The following is a 14,438-nucleotide window of genomic DNA, read 5'->3' as shown; positions in this document are numbered from 1 at the left end:
GTGGGGAAGTCTCTCAGATGAGGTCAGCCACACTGAGAGGCATCTCCTCAATGGAAATATTATAGGTCTTGATGTCTCAAATGATTCTCTTCCTCTATCACCATGTTGATGGTCACACCTTTATGACCAAAATGCCCTCCAAGGTTAATTCAATGAATGTAATTCTCCTGGTTATTAGGAAGGTCATAATTAATAACCAAAGATATTTGCTGAACATCAATGCCTCAGTCAATAGGTTAGTGGTAATAAGCACCCTACTGGAGCCTGAGCAAAACTCCCTCATAACATCATATTCTTTTCGGTCCATGTCTCCATGCATTGCAGAGACAGTAAAATCACAGGCATGCATTTTCTCAGTGAGCCAATCCACCTTTCAGCAGGTATTGATGAAGATAATGGCTTGGATAATAGTCACACACAATAATCACACAAGGTATCTAGCTTCTATTCCTCTCATTCAACATTTATGTAAAACTGACAAATGTCTTCCAACGTCAATTCCTTCTTCTTGACTAGAATCCTGATGGGATCCCTGGCACAAAGTTGTTACTTAATAAGTTTATTGACCTACCATTGGAGATCATATTTTTAAGTGGATGAATAAAACAATGGAACTATCTCAAAATGATTTTCAGGAGACAAAAAATATTTTGTCTAGAATTGTGAATACAGACTTTTGAATTTAATGGCATGAGATATTTAAACAACCAATTAGACAAGGCTAGAGTAATTCATAAGCCCTAAACTATCTCCTGACTTCTAGTCTCATATCTCCAGTTACCTATTACATATCTTTAACTGGATATCTTGAAGACATTTTAAATTCATCAAGTCTAAAAACTGACCTCTTTATCTTTCCATTCAAACCTTTCTCTCTTCCTAATATCTCTATCACTGTCAAGGGTACAGTAATAATAATAATAACAATAACAATAATAATAATAATAAGACACATCCAGTCACCTGTGTTCATAATCTAGGTGTCACTCTTGATTCCTCTTCCTCTCTTACTCCTTATATTCAATAACTGTCAAATCCTACCATTTGTACCATTGCAACATCTCTCACCTATTCTAACTTCTCTCCTATGCCATTGACACCACCCAATATAGGCCCTTATAACCACATTCCTAGACTATTTCAGGAAACACTGATTGATTTCTCTGCCTCAAGTTTATCCCCACTCCAGTCCATCCTTTACTCAGCTGTCAAATTGATTATTCAAATATAGATCTGATCATGTCCCTCCCCCACTTAAAAATCTCCACTGGCTCTCCGTCATCTACAGGATCCAATATAAAATCCTCTCCGGGGCTTTTAAAGACTTTCAAACTGGCCCTGTCCTACTTTTCCAGCCTTCCTACATTGTTCTCCCTGTCCCTGAATTCTGTGATCCAGTAATACTAGTCTCCTTGCTGTTAAGGAATACAACATCCCATCACTTTACTTGGGGCATTTTCACTGGCTGTCCCTCATCACTAGAATTCTCTCCCTCTTCATTGTTGCCTCCTGGATTCCTTTTCTAAGCTGTAGTTACTTGGGGGCATCTTTCTCCAATTCCTTTTGGGCTATTTCCCACTTCTCTCGCCAGATCTATTCCCTATTTCTCATGATCTCAGATTTGAACTTTTCAAGAGCTTGTGACCAACTTTCATTTTGGGGGGAAGGTTTGGATATGATTACTTGTTTGTTCTCCTCTGCTGTTTGCTCTGTTGTCTGGATTTTTTCTGTGTAAAAGTTGCCGAGTGTTAAATATTTCTTCTCATTTATCTTTCTGTTCTGGGGTTCTGGTGACTGGCTTGCCATTGTTAGCCAGGCACCCTTTCAGATTTATTCTCACGCCCAGGGTCTGTCTGCGCTCTTTAGGCTCCTGAAGTCTCAGGTCTAGTTGTTCTCAGGGTCAAGCCTCCTGGTGGTCCCCTTGCTTGTTCCTCTCCCTGAAGCTCCTTTAACAGTTTCAGGGCACTGCCTCCATAGTCATGCACCCCACCCCTCTGCACTGGGTCCCCACCCAAGTTCCAAGCCTAGGCTCAGGGTCCGCGTCCCCGCCTGAGTCACGCACACCTGCGGTCAAAATCTGTGTTCAACGTCGGGTTCTTTAGCCTCTTGGGGTCTTAAGTCTTGCTGCTCACAGGAGCAGGCCCTGGTGAGCTGCCAAGAACTTAATGAATGCCCCAAACTTGCTCTAACTCTTGTGTGCTGGCTTTGGCACTGTAGGTGGTGTGGGGGGAGGGGGTTGCTCAGCTTGCTTTTTAGTGACAGCTATTTTACCCCTTTATAGCAATGAAATGCTCCAATTCCACATACCTTCAATGTTACACCCTATTGTGGGGTTTCGTTCTTCTGGATTTGTTTTTATGTCCTCTTGAGGAGTCCTGTATGTGTGGGTTAGAAGAGGTTAAGCAGCTGCTTTTTACTCTGCCGCCATCTTAACCCGGAAGCCTGTAGTTACTTGGGAGGCTTCCCTATGTCCCAGATAAAGTCCTTCTTCCTATAAGAAGCCTTTACTTTCTTCCCCTTTCATCTTAATGCCTTCACTCTAAGATCATCTCTGATTTATCCTCTATGTAACCAGTTAGTGTGTAGATATTTCCCTGCTTTCTTCCCCTTTAGAGACAGTAGATTTCCTGAGAGCAAGTACTGTTTGTTGTGTTTGCTTTTGCTTTCTTTGCACCTCTATTGCTTAGAAGAGTTCCTAGAATGTAGTGAACATTTCATAAATGCTTACTGAGCCAACTTGACTTCAAAGGAGATTTGTTCTCTCATGGGCAAATACAAATGGATTATCCCACAGTATTTGACAGCATAAAAACACTTCAGGACTGATGTGCACGTAAGAAAATACACAATGGTCATTGCCACAGTAAATTCCCTAGGAGGGAAGGTGGAGTTAGTTATCTAGGAGTAACGACAATTGTCAAATGCTGCCATAGCAGAAAGAACTTAGAAGAGCTATCTATCAAAGATCTGTGCAAAGGAATTGGAAGATTGCATTAATATCCAGCTGGGACATGTAGGAGGAAATCTGAACAACACATTGGCCAATAAAGGAAACAAAAAGGAACATGGGAAATAAAATAGAAAAATACTCCAAATATTTAGAATAAAAGTGTATCAGCTAGTCTAGATTCCCTTAAGCAGAAATTGAAAGCAAAAACCCACAAAGCTATACAAAGAGTCAGAGCAGTGTAAAGAAAATAAACAATTAAACATTCAGTCTTGAGTATAATAATAATAACTGATACTTGTGTAGCACTTTGAGGTTTACAAAGCACTTCATATGTGTTATTTCATTCTCACAGCCTTGTATAGAGGTCCTTTTTTTGTCTCCATTTTACAGAAGAGGAAACTAAAGATGAGAAATGTAAAGTGGTTTGCCCAGCTACTAACTGTCTGGAGTAGGATTCAAACTCAAATCACTTCACTTACAAAAACCAGAGAAAAGAGAGGATTGCCAGAGTTGGAACATGTGAAAATTTTAGGTCATCTACAGTATAAGGTTCCAAGAAGTGCAAAACAATCAAAATTCAAGTTAGATTAAAAGATAGACAATTATACATAATAATAATATAGTTTATAATAGTGTTGAAGGATTGCAACAATTATAAATATTTCATTTTATCCTCACAACAATCCTCAAAGGTAGAGACTATTATTAACCCTATTTTACAAATGAGAAAACTGAGGCAGACAACAGTTAAGTGACTTATCAAGAGTTGCTCTGCTAATAAGTATTTGAGACTGGATTTAAATTTAGCTCTTCCTAACTCCAAGACAAATGCATGGTTAGGGGATGCATCTCCGTGGATAAAATCATAGATTTCTTAAAACATATGATTTTTTCCCATCTCTAACTAAATAGTAATCTCTCCAGAGTCAGTGACTGGATTTGATATTTCTTTTGTCTCATCCAGGATGCTAAGCATCATCTCTCATACAGACAAAATAAGATAAATCAACATACTTTTCTTGCATGGGATATTCAATCTTTTAGGACTGGCATCATCTTCTGTGATGTCTACTTACTTTGATGGAGTGAGAAGTATGCCAGATTGAGACAGTAACAAGGAGTCTTGGGCTTTTATTCTGACTAAATAGCTTTGTGACTAAAGGCAAGTCATTTTGGAAACTTAGGAGCCTCTATTTCTTTAAATGTACAATGGAATGGTTGGACAATATGTGTCTAAGATCTCTTCCAGCCTTGCCCAAGGTTAGGCTAATAAATATCTGTTGACAAGGCTATCGGGAAGAAAAGTATCCCAGTGCTTTTAAATCTAGTCTGCATTAATAATAGTTTCTTAAATCTAAACAATCAACAGAATTAATCAAGTCCTGATTTGTAGCATTTGCCAGTTTCCAAGTACAAAGATCACATTGAAAATTTAACAACCAGCTTTTTCAGATGGTGAGATCAGACCTCAGCAAACCCCTTGGCTCTGACATTCTGTGTTTCTATGGTGTCTTCCAGCCTCAACATTATCAGTCCTAAGGCCCCTTTTGGCTCTGAAATTCTCTGTTCAAAGGGTTTTCCTAGCTCTTACATGCTAAGTTCTAGGGCCTCTCCCAGCTCTGATGTTCTGTTCCAATACCAGAATCTCTCTCAGTTCTAATATTCTATGTCCTAAAGTCCTTCCCAGATCTGACATTCTATCTTCTAGGGTCCCCTACAATTCTGAAATCTCCACTTCCATCCCCTGCCAAGCCTGTTTCTGGTCTCCTTTTCTCTCTCCTGTTCCTCCCAGCATCCCGCCTTCCATCTGGCCTGTTTCTCTGGTTGAGGAGTTAATTGGGCCCAGGTGCTCCTCCTCATGACCTGGGGTGTTACTGGCATGGGGACTATCACATCAGGCTGGATTATGGTGGATCTCTCTCCCTCATGTAATCAGAAAAACTGGCTTCAAGGGATCCTGCCACCCAAGGGCAGGCTATACTGGTGGACATATAGTTGGCTGGGGAGGGAGCAGAATGACACACTCAGGGAGTGAGGGGGAAAGGAAGGGTGTTCGCTTCCCTGTTCCTAATGTGTTAGAAGCCAGCTCGTCATTAAATGGACTTAGGAGATACAGCAAGTAAAATGTTCTTCATTGCCTCCATATGGAGTCATGGAGTGCCAGAGCCGGGAGAGCCCTTAGAGCATGGTCTGACAGTCAATCCGTCAGCAAGCATTTAGTAAGAGTGCCTGGCACATAGTAACCACCTAATAAATACCTGTTGACTGACTTTGTGACAAACATTGAGCCAAGTGCTGGGGATAGAAAGAAAAGTAAAACCAGGCCTCAAGAATCTCCCATCTACTAGGGGAAACAAAACCTAACTAACTAGGTAACTTTAGGTAGGTAGGTAGATAGATAGATAGATAGATAGATAGATAGATAGATAGATAGATAGATAGATAGATAGATATGGAGTGGTTCAGTCACATCTGATTCTCTGTGACCCCATCTGGGGTTTTCTTCACAAAGTTCCTGAACTTGTTTGTTATCTCCTTTCCCCACTCATTTCACAGATGAGGAAACTGAGACAGATGAGTGAAATGACTTGCTCAGGATCACACAACACCCAGAACTGGGGTCTTCCTGACTCAATAGCTATTTCACTTCTTTGCTGCCCATGTGTAATAGAATATGTAGAAAGGGCTTTGAAATCTTTAAAAGAATAAATAAGTGCTGCTTTTTCTTCTTCTCTTTTTCCTTCCTTCTACTCCTCTTCTTTTTAGTGTTTTTGTTGCTGATCATTAAAAAGAGGGTTCGGGTCCAGCAAGCTCTGAGCTCTCCTCCTAGCTCCTACAGCCTCTTCTCAACCTGCTTTACATCCCATGAGTGAGGCTTTGCTCCGTTGGCTCTAGCCCAGTGATGGCGAACCTATGATATGGGTGTGCCAAAGACAGCATGCAGAGCACTCTCTGTGGGCAGGTGATCACTGAGGGTCTCTTCCCCACCCCAGTTTGTTACTAGAAAGGCAGGATTCAGGCAGAGCTGCTCTCCTCCCCCTCTCCACCATGCCTGATAATACTTTTTCACATCACAGGTCCCTTCACCCAGCAGTCTAATGGGAGTTCTTTCTCCCTCCCCTGTGTGGGGTTGGGGGGCAGCAGGGCAGCATGGCACTTGGCCTGGGGGAGTAGGGGTGGGGCCAGATGCTCTATCTCTAAAACGTTGTCCATCACTGCTCTGGTCCTGCCTCCTCTACACACCCTCTGTCTCAGGGGGGGTTCTTTGCCTGCACAGATGTGGGCTCTTCTAATGGGCTTCTCTGCCCCACCCATCAGGCTCTGGGGGCGTGGCTTTCTTGTCTCTCTCACTTGCACTTCCAGCATAGATCTATGGCACCCAGGGAGGAAGCATAATCCTGGTTCCACCAGAGTTGCTGCTTTTGCCAAAATTCCCAGTAGGTCACCATGTCCCCTCTGATATTCAAGTACCTGCCGGGCAGGGTTTCCTTAGAGCTGTGGGAGGATTCAGGGTGTGGGGAGAGGATCCACCTTGTATGCCACGTTCATTCTCGCAGCACTTGACTCCATCTCAGATCTCTCAGGTTCATCCCAAGCCCAGAGACCTGGATTCAAATTCTACCTTTGCCTTTTACCATCAAGGGCAGGCCCTCTCCATCAGCCTCGGTTACCTCCTCTGTAAAATAAGGGGGTTGGACTTGGTAGTCTCTGAAGCCTCTTCCAGTTAGGATCTGTTTACTTCACCTACCTCAGTTTCCTTCTCTGTAAGACAAGGGGAGGGGATTGAACTAGATATTCTCTGGGGGCCCATCTGACTCCAAAGATAATTTTTTCTAAGACTCAATTTACCCATCTGTAAAATGGTGATGACAACACATTACCAATTTTACCCTTACTAAAGGCTCATTCTGATGCCCTTTGTACCCTGGAGTTGACCCTGAGTGTGTAGTAGGCACTTGATTAAATGCTTGGTGGCTGGTTGCCCAATTCGTAGATAGTAATTAGCACAGCCCAGGTTGTCTTAACTCCAAATCCAGTAACTGATTAAACCTTTTGTTCTGATTATCTATAATTGAGCTTGTATTTGTTTGTACAGAATTCCTTTGTACCTTGTGCTTCTTTCCTCTTCCTCCCTTCTCCCATTAGATGGTGAGTTCCTGGTGGGGGTGGGGGGGAGTTACAGCTCCCTTTTTGTTTTATTTTGTTTCTCCAGCACTTAACACTATCAGGCACATGATAGGTGCTTAATAAATCCTTGTTAACATGATAAAACAGGTGTTGCCTAACTGAAAAGATCTTGAGTTCTGGCTGGTAGTGTTATTTTGCTGTAGTGTAGACCATTATATTTGGTAAGAGTCTATTTTGAAAGAGTCTGCTCACTAAATTTTCCTCAGGGTAATACTTGTTTCTGTCTGTGGTTATCTTCTGAGCCATAAACATGGGTAAGCTCTGGTGGCATGATTGTCCACATTATTCCTGTCAGTTTCCCCAAAAGAATATAATCTTCAGGGTAGGAGACAATTTGTCTTTCTATCTCTCTAACGTAGCACAACTGAATAAGAGGTTAACAAATTTTGGATGGTTGGTTGATACAAATTTACACATTTTGGAAATTAAGTACCTACTTCATTGGATTCAGTGTTTTCAAGAAATGTAACTTAGTATTACTACCTTTCTCCCATCCAAATAACTTTGGATCTGAGATGGCAGAACCTAGAGCTAGGAGAAACCCTCAGCATCATTTAATCTGGTACATCATTTTATCGCAGAGGAGACTCCTGAAGCTGACTTGAGGAGAAATCTGCTCCCATTAGTACAAGGTGCAGACCTAGATGTCAGGAATCCTGATTGGGGATTTTAGTCCTAGTACTTTGGTTCAGATTTCCAGCCCAGCCTAGTGACTGGGCTTTGATTCAAGACAAGAGTCCTCAATGCTCTCATTCATCTCTTGTATAGGAAAGTGCCTGCTGTACAGAAGAGAGGGGAAGAAGGGCAGAGAGAGGGGGGATGATTTGGGTGATGAAAAAAATGCTTTTTATACTTTTGAGGAGACATGATGGGTGGGTCCTTTGGCAGAATGAAGGTGCTCCATTCCTGTGTCTCAAAGGCTTCTTTATCTCTTCTTATGATTGGTCTCTGGTGGGAGGAAAGCATCTTATTTTGGGCCTCTTGGAAATCTCAGAGCACTTTCCAGTGACAGTTGAAAACAATAAGGTAGATTTGATTATTTCACAGAAGCACAAAGTATCATCCAAATAATGTGAGAATAGCTGAATTTCCCCTTATAAATGGACCAAGGTTGGGAGAGTTGGCCTCCCAGGGATGCAGTTTGAAGTTAGGCCACTTTCTGTTTGTCAAGTCTTCCTATCTTCAAATTTCTCAGCCATGGCTTCTCCTAGAGTTGTAAGTGATATTCCAGCCTTACATTCCTGGATCTACCTGCTACCTGAAGAGAGCTCTCGGCTAATGTCTAGAGGAGAGGGATGATACGTAGCATCTTAGATCTAGTCTTGGCAGAAACCCTAGTGGTGATCTAGTCCCATAGTGGCAAACCTATGACATACATGCTAGAGAGGGCTCGTGCCATTGCCCACCAGAGTTCCTTACTAAAAAGCCAAAGGGACTTGGGTGGAGCTGTTCCCCTCCCCTTATCCACTTGCCTAAAGACATTTTTCATATCACCTGCCCTCTGCCCAGCAGCCCAGTGGAAATGCTTCCTCCCTCCCCTGTCTGGGGAGAGGTGGGCAACTCACATACATTGTGAGTACACACCAGATTAATAGCCTGTTGAGTCTGTGGCAAGGGTGAATCCCATAATGGGGATGGAGAGGAGGTAGGTTTGAGGTGAGCATAGCTCATAGCATTGCACATAGCTGAAGGAGAGCACAGGGCTTGGGCTATACCCCTCCTCTTCTCCATCAGGCCTGAGGACATTTCTCACATGACCTACCCCTTTACTCAGCAGCCCATTGGGAGTACTTCCTTCCTCCCTTGTCTGGGGTTGATGCTCCCCACCCAGAGCACAGCACTTGAGTTCTGGAGCTGGGGGGTGGGAGAGGCACAGCATTTGGGAGGGAGGGTGTAGCTCGTGGTCTCCAAAAGGTTCACCATCACTGATCTAGTCCAGTACCTCACTTTACAAATGAGAAAACTGATCCAGACTTCGCTACAGTCATGGATTCTAAGAGTTAGATCCAGGATTCAGATGTAGTTCCTGGTACTTCAAAGTCAGGAGACTTCCCAAGCCCTGTATTAGAGTCTAGGGGAGACACCAGAGATTTGTAGCTGTGTAAAAAGAACCCATTCCTCCCAGGATCATGAACTTTCTTCTCATCTGATCCATCCCATTAGCATGGCTAAAATGCTCTAAACAGAGGTCACAAGTTAAGAGCCTTGACCTGGAACTAAAGGTTATGAGTCCAGGTCAGAGAGACTTTGATTGATTCCTGAGATGTGATAGATCAGCTCAGAGAAACAGAAAGTGACATGAAGAAAAGGTCTATAAAAGGTGAAACCATAGAGGAGGTCAAGTACTGTGGCACTAGTTTTCTGGGATTGATTCTTCTACTCCATTCGACATTGGTGCTCAGGCAAAAGATACCCTCATGGGTTGGTAAGACTCTTGCTCTGGTTAAGACTTTTGCTCTGAAGAGACTACCTGACTTCCATGTGGAGATCAGAACCTTGTCAGAGATCTAACTGAAATTCTATAGATCAGTCTTTAAAGTGGTAGGCTAGGAAATAAAGTTTTGACTTTCTTCCTTCCTTATTTCTTTCTTATTCTATATTCATATTAAATTAAATTGTTAAAAGCTACTATATTCCTCGTGACCTAGTAGTGAATTTTATAAATGGCAACCACAACAATATTTTTACTCATATTATTTCACAAATGCAATTTCTAAATATTATATATTGCATTTATTTTCATTACTACATAGCCTAGAGATCATGTAAGCCAGAAGTTCTATTACCTTTTTTTTTTAATTTTTCTTGTGTTTGTTCAATTATGTCTGACTTTTCATGATCATAATTGGACTCTGGAAAACTGGTCTATGGAAGCCTGTAGACCCCTCCTTAGAAAGTTTATTTTCAGTTTTTTTTTTCTTTCTAATTACATGTAGAAACAGTTCTTGACAATTCTCTTCTGACATTTTAGGATTCGAATTTTTGCCTTCTCCTCTCTTCCTCTCTGAGGTGGTAAATAGGTTATACCAGTGCTTTCATGCAATACACATTTCCATATTGCTCAAGCCATAACAGAAAACACTTATGATACTAAGAAAGCTTTTAAATACATAAAATAAAATACACAGAAATGCAAAGGAAACCAATTATATTGAAATACATTTGTAAAAAAATAATAATAATTTTTAAACCAAGTTCAGGGGCAGCTAGGTGACAAAGTAGATGAGAGTCAGTCCTGGAGTCAGGAAGACCAGCTTCAGACACTTACTAGGTTTGTGACCCTGGTTAAATCAGTTCACCCTGCTGGCCTTTTTAGTTTCTTTAGCTGTCAAATGGAGAAAGAAATGGCAAACCATTCTAGTATCTTTGCAAGAAAACCTCAAATGGGATCATGAAAAGTCAGTCACAATTAAAGAGCCACAAGAAAAATTATTTTTAAAAAAACCAAGATCATAATACTCCTGGTTTAAATGATATCTAGGCTATAAATCTCTGGTGTCTCCCCTAGACTCTAAAATAGGGCATGGAAAAACTCCTGACTAAGAGTCTTAGGAACAACATCTGAATCATGGATCTGAGTCTTAGGATCCATTATACCTTGTGGAACCTGGGTTAGTTTGCTTACATGTAAAGTGAGGGATTGGACTGGATGATCTCCAGGGTCTCTAGACCTAAGATCCTATGAAGCATCCTTCCCCTCCAGACATCACAAAGCTGAGAGCTCTTGTTACCATACTCAGGCATCACTCAAAACTCTAGGAGAAGCCATAGCTGAGAGAATTGAAGATGTGGGGAAGACTTGACAGACAGAAAGTAGACTGACTTCAGATTGCATCCCTGGGAGGCCAACTCTCCCAACCTTGGTCCATTTATAAGGGGAAATTCAGCTATTCTCACATTATTTGGATGATACTTTGTACATCTGTGAAATAATCAAATCTACCTTATGGTTTTCAACTGTCACTGGAAAGTGCTCTGAGATTTCCAAGAGGCCCAAAATAAGATGCTTTCCTCCCACCAGAGACCAATCATAAGAAGAGATAAAGAAGCCTTTGAGACACAGGAATGGAGCACCTTCATTCTGCCAAAGGACCCACCCATCATGTCTCCCCAAAAGTATAAAAAGCATTTTTTTCATCACCCAAATCATCCCCCCTCTCTCTGCCCTTCTTCCCCTCTCTTCTATACAGCAGGAACTTTCCTATACAAGAGATGAATGAGAGCATTGAGGACTCTTGTCTTGAATCAAAGCCCAGTCACTAGGCTGGGCTGGAAATCTGAATCAAAGTACTAGGATTACTGGGGGGTGGGGGGAAAAAGATCAAGAACATGAATTATGTAAACGTGGGAATTTTTCTAAAAAACAAAAAAAAAATGTACTAGGACTAAAATTCCTAGTCAAGACTCCTTACATCCAAGCCTGCATCTTATACTGATGGGAGCAAACTTTTCATCAAGTCAGTCTCAAGTGTATCCTCTTGTATAAAATGATGTATTGGATTAAAAGATGTTGAGGGTTTCTCCTAGCTCTAGATTCTGCCATCTTGGATCCAAAGTTATTTGGATGGGAGAAAGGTAGTAATACTAAGTTGTATTTCTAGAAAACACTAATCCTATGAAGTAGGTACTTAATTTCCAAGATGTATAATGTATTATAAAAATGGCAGGATACAGGGTCAAGCCTCACCCAGAATTCCTGTATCCTGCCATTTTTATAATACAGTCATTTTGTATCAACCAACCATCCAACATTTATTTACCTCTTATTCAGTTGTGCTACTGTTGGGGGGGGGGGGAGATAGAAAGACAAATTGTCTCCTACTCTGAAGATTATATTCTTTTGGGGAAAATGACAGGAATAATGTGGACAATCATGCCACCAGAGCTTAACCATGTTTATGACTCAGAAGATAACCACAGACAGAAACAAATATTACCCTGAGGAAAATTTAGTGATCAGACTCTTCCCAAATAGCTTCTTGAACACAATGGTCTACACTACAGGAAAATAACACTACTATCTAGTACTCAAAATCTTTTCAGTTAGGCAACACTGCTATATCAAGTTAACAAGGATTTATTAAGCATTTATTATGTGCCAGACAGTGTTAAGTACCAGAGACACAAAGAAAAGCAAGAAAAAAAAAAAAAACATTCCTAACCCCAGAGGAGCTCACCATCTAATGGGAGGAAGGGGAAAAAAATATGATCTATAAACAAATTCTGTACAAATGAATACAGGCTGAATTGTAGATAATCAAGGGAAGGGAGGCACAAGAATTAAGGGGGAACAAAAGGCTCTCTCAGTTACAGGATTTGGAGTTTTGCTAATAACCATCGGAGTTGGGCAACCAATCACCAAGCATTTAATCAAGCGCCTAGTATGCACTCTGAGTCACTTCCAGGCTACAAAGGGCATCTCCATTTTACTGATGGAGAAACTGAGTCTTAGAAAAAATTATCTTGGAAGACAGTCGGGTCCTCGGAGGACATCTAGTTCAAACCCCTCCCCTCATTTTACAGAGAAGAAAACTGAGGAAGGTGAAGTAAACAGATCCTAGCTGGAAGAGGCTTCAGGGACTACCAAGTCCAACTTCCTTAATTTGTAGAGGAAGCCAATGAGACCTACGGTGAGGAAGGGGCCTGCTCTTGACTGTACAAAGCAAAGATAGGATTCGAACCCAGGTCTTCGGGCTCCGGGATGGGCCTGAGAGATCCGAGATTGAAGGTAGGCGCAGCAAGATTGAACGTGGCATACAAGAGGGAACCTCTCCCCGCACCCAGAATCCTCCCGCGACCCCTAAGGAAACCCCGGGAATTGTGCTCACCCAGCTCGGCCGGTTCTTGAATATCAGAAGGGGACATAGCGACCTACTGCGAGTTTAGCCAAAGACAGCGAGTCTGACAGCAACGGGATCATGCTCCCTCCCCGGGTACCAACATCTGGCTCCACCCGGTTTGTGTGGGGTAGCACATAGATTTATGCCGGAAGTGGGCGGGACGGAGACGAGAGAGCCACGCCCCCAGAGCCTGAACAGATGGGGCAGAGAAGAGGATCAGAAAAGCCCGTATCTGCGCAGGCGTAGAACCTCTGAGGCAGAGATTGTGCAGAGGAGGCAAGACCAGCAGAGGGCGCGTGGCTACAAGTTAAAGCCAATGGAGAAAAGCCTCACTCATGGAGTTGTAAAGGAGGCTGGGAGCTCAGAAGAGGATGTAGGAGCTGGGAGGAGAGCTCAGAGCTTGCTGGACCCGAATCCTCTTTTTAATTATCAGCAACAAAAACACTAAAAAGAAGAGGAGGAGAAGGAAGAAGGAAGGAGAAAGAAGAAGAAAAGGCAGCATTTCTTTATTGTTTAATGATTTCAAAGCCCTTTATACATATTGTATTACACATGGGCAGGAAGAAGTGAAATAGCTATTGAGTCAGAAAGACCCCAGTTCTGGGTGTTGTGTGATCCTGAGTAAGTCATTTCACTCATCTGTCTCAGTTTCTTCATCTGTGAAATGAGTGGGGAAAGGAGATAACAAACAAGTCCAGGAACTTTGTGAAGAAAAACCCAAATGGGATCATAGAGAGTCAGATGTGACCAAACCACTCCATATATCTCTATCTCTATCCATCTATCCATCTATCCGTCTATCCATCTATCCATCCATCCATCCATCTATCCATCTATCTATCTATCTATCTATCTATCTATTGCTCTGTCTATCTACCTAGTTAGGTAGGTATTGTTTCCCCTAGTAGAATGGGAGATTCTTGAGGCCTACTTTTATTTTTCTTTCTATCCCCAGCACTTAGCTCAATGTCACAAAGTCAGTCAACAGGTATTTATTAGGTGGTTACTATGTGCCAGGCAGTCTTACTGACAGATTCACTGTCAGACCATGCTCTAAAGTCTATTGAGTTGTTTCAGTTGTGCTTGACTATCAGTGATTTCATTTGGTGCTTTCTTGGCAAAGATACTGGTATGGCTTGTCATTTCCTTCTCTAGTTCATTTTAAAAAGAGGAACCTGTAAAGGTTAAAATTAGTGGATAGACAATGATTATATGAAATTATGTAGTCACCAGTATTTATTATATCTTGAGTCAGAAATGTATTTACAAATATATACAAATAGAGAAGAAACAATAAAGAAGAGAAATGTGAGGGGGTTAGAAAGGTTATCTATCCTATCAACCTAAATGTTTTACTCCAGTCTGCTTAATCCAGGCAGAGATTAATTAGCTCTCAACTAGGAAGGCTGGTAGTGAGTCTCCATGGCCTCCTCCAAGATGGAAGCTAGTCTCTTAGGAAA

The 14,438-nt window shown here is 41.8% G+C and overlaps 1 pseudogene; it reads right to left on the bottom strand.

Annotated features, from left to right (window-relative positions):
• Positions 1 to 13: 13 nt before the first annotated feature.
• On the bottom strand, positions 14 to 13,003 carry LOC123256886 (annotated as a pseudogene).
• Between the last annotated feature and the right edge of the window lie 1,435 nt (positions 13,004 to 14,438).

Source organism: Gracilinanus agilis, chromosome 1, assembly GCF_016433145.1.
Source record: "Gracilinanus agilis isolate LMUSP501 chromosome 1, AgileGrace, whole genome shotgun sequence".
Taxonomy (NCBI): Eukaryota; Metazoa; Chordata; class Mammalia; order Didelphimorphia; family Didelphidae; genus Gracilinanus; species Gracilinanus agilis.
This window is presented reverse-complemented; position numbering and strand designations above follow the sequence as displayed.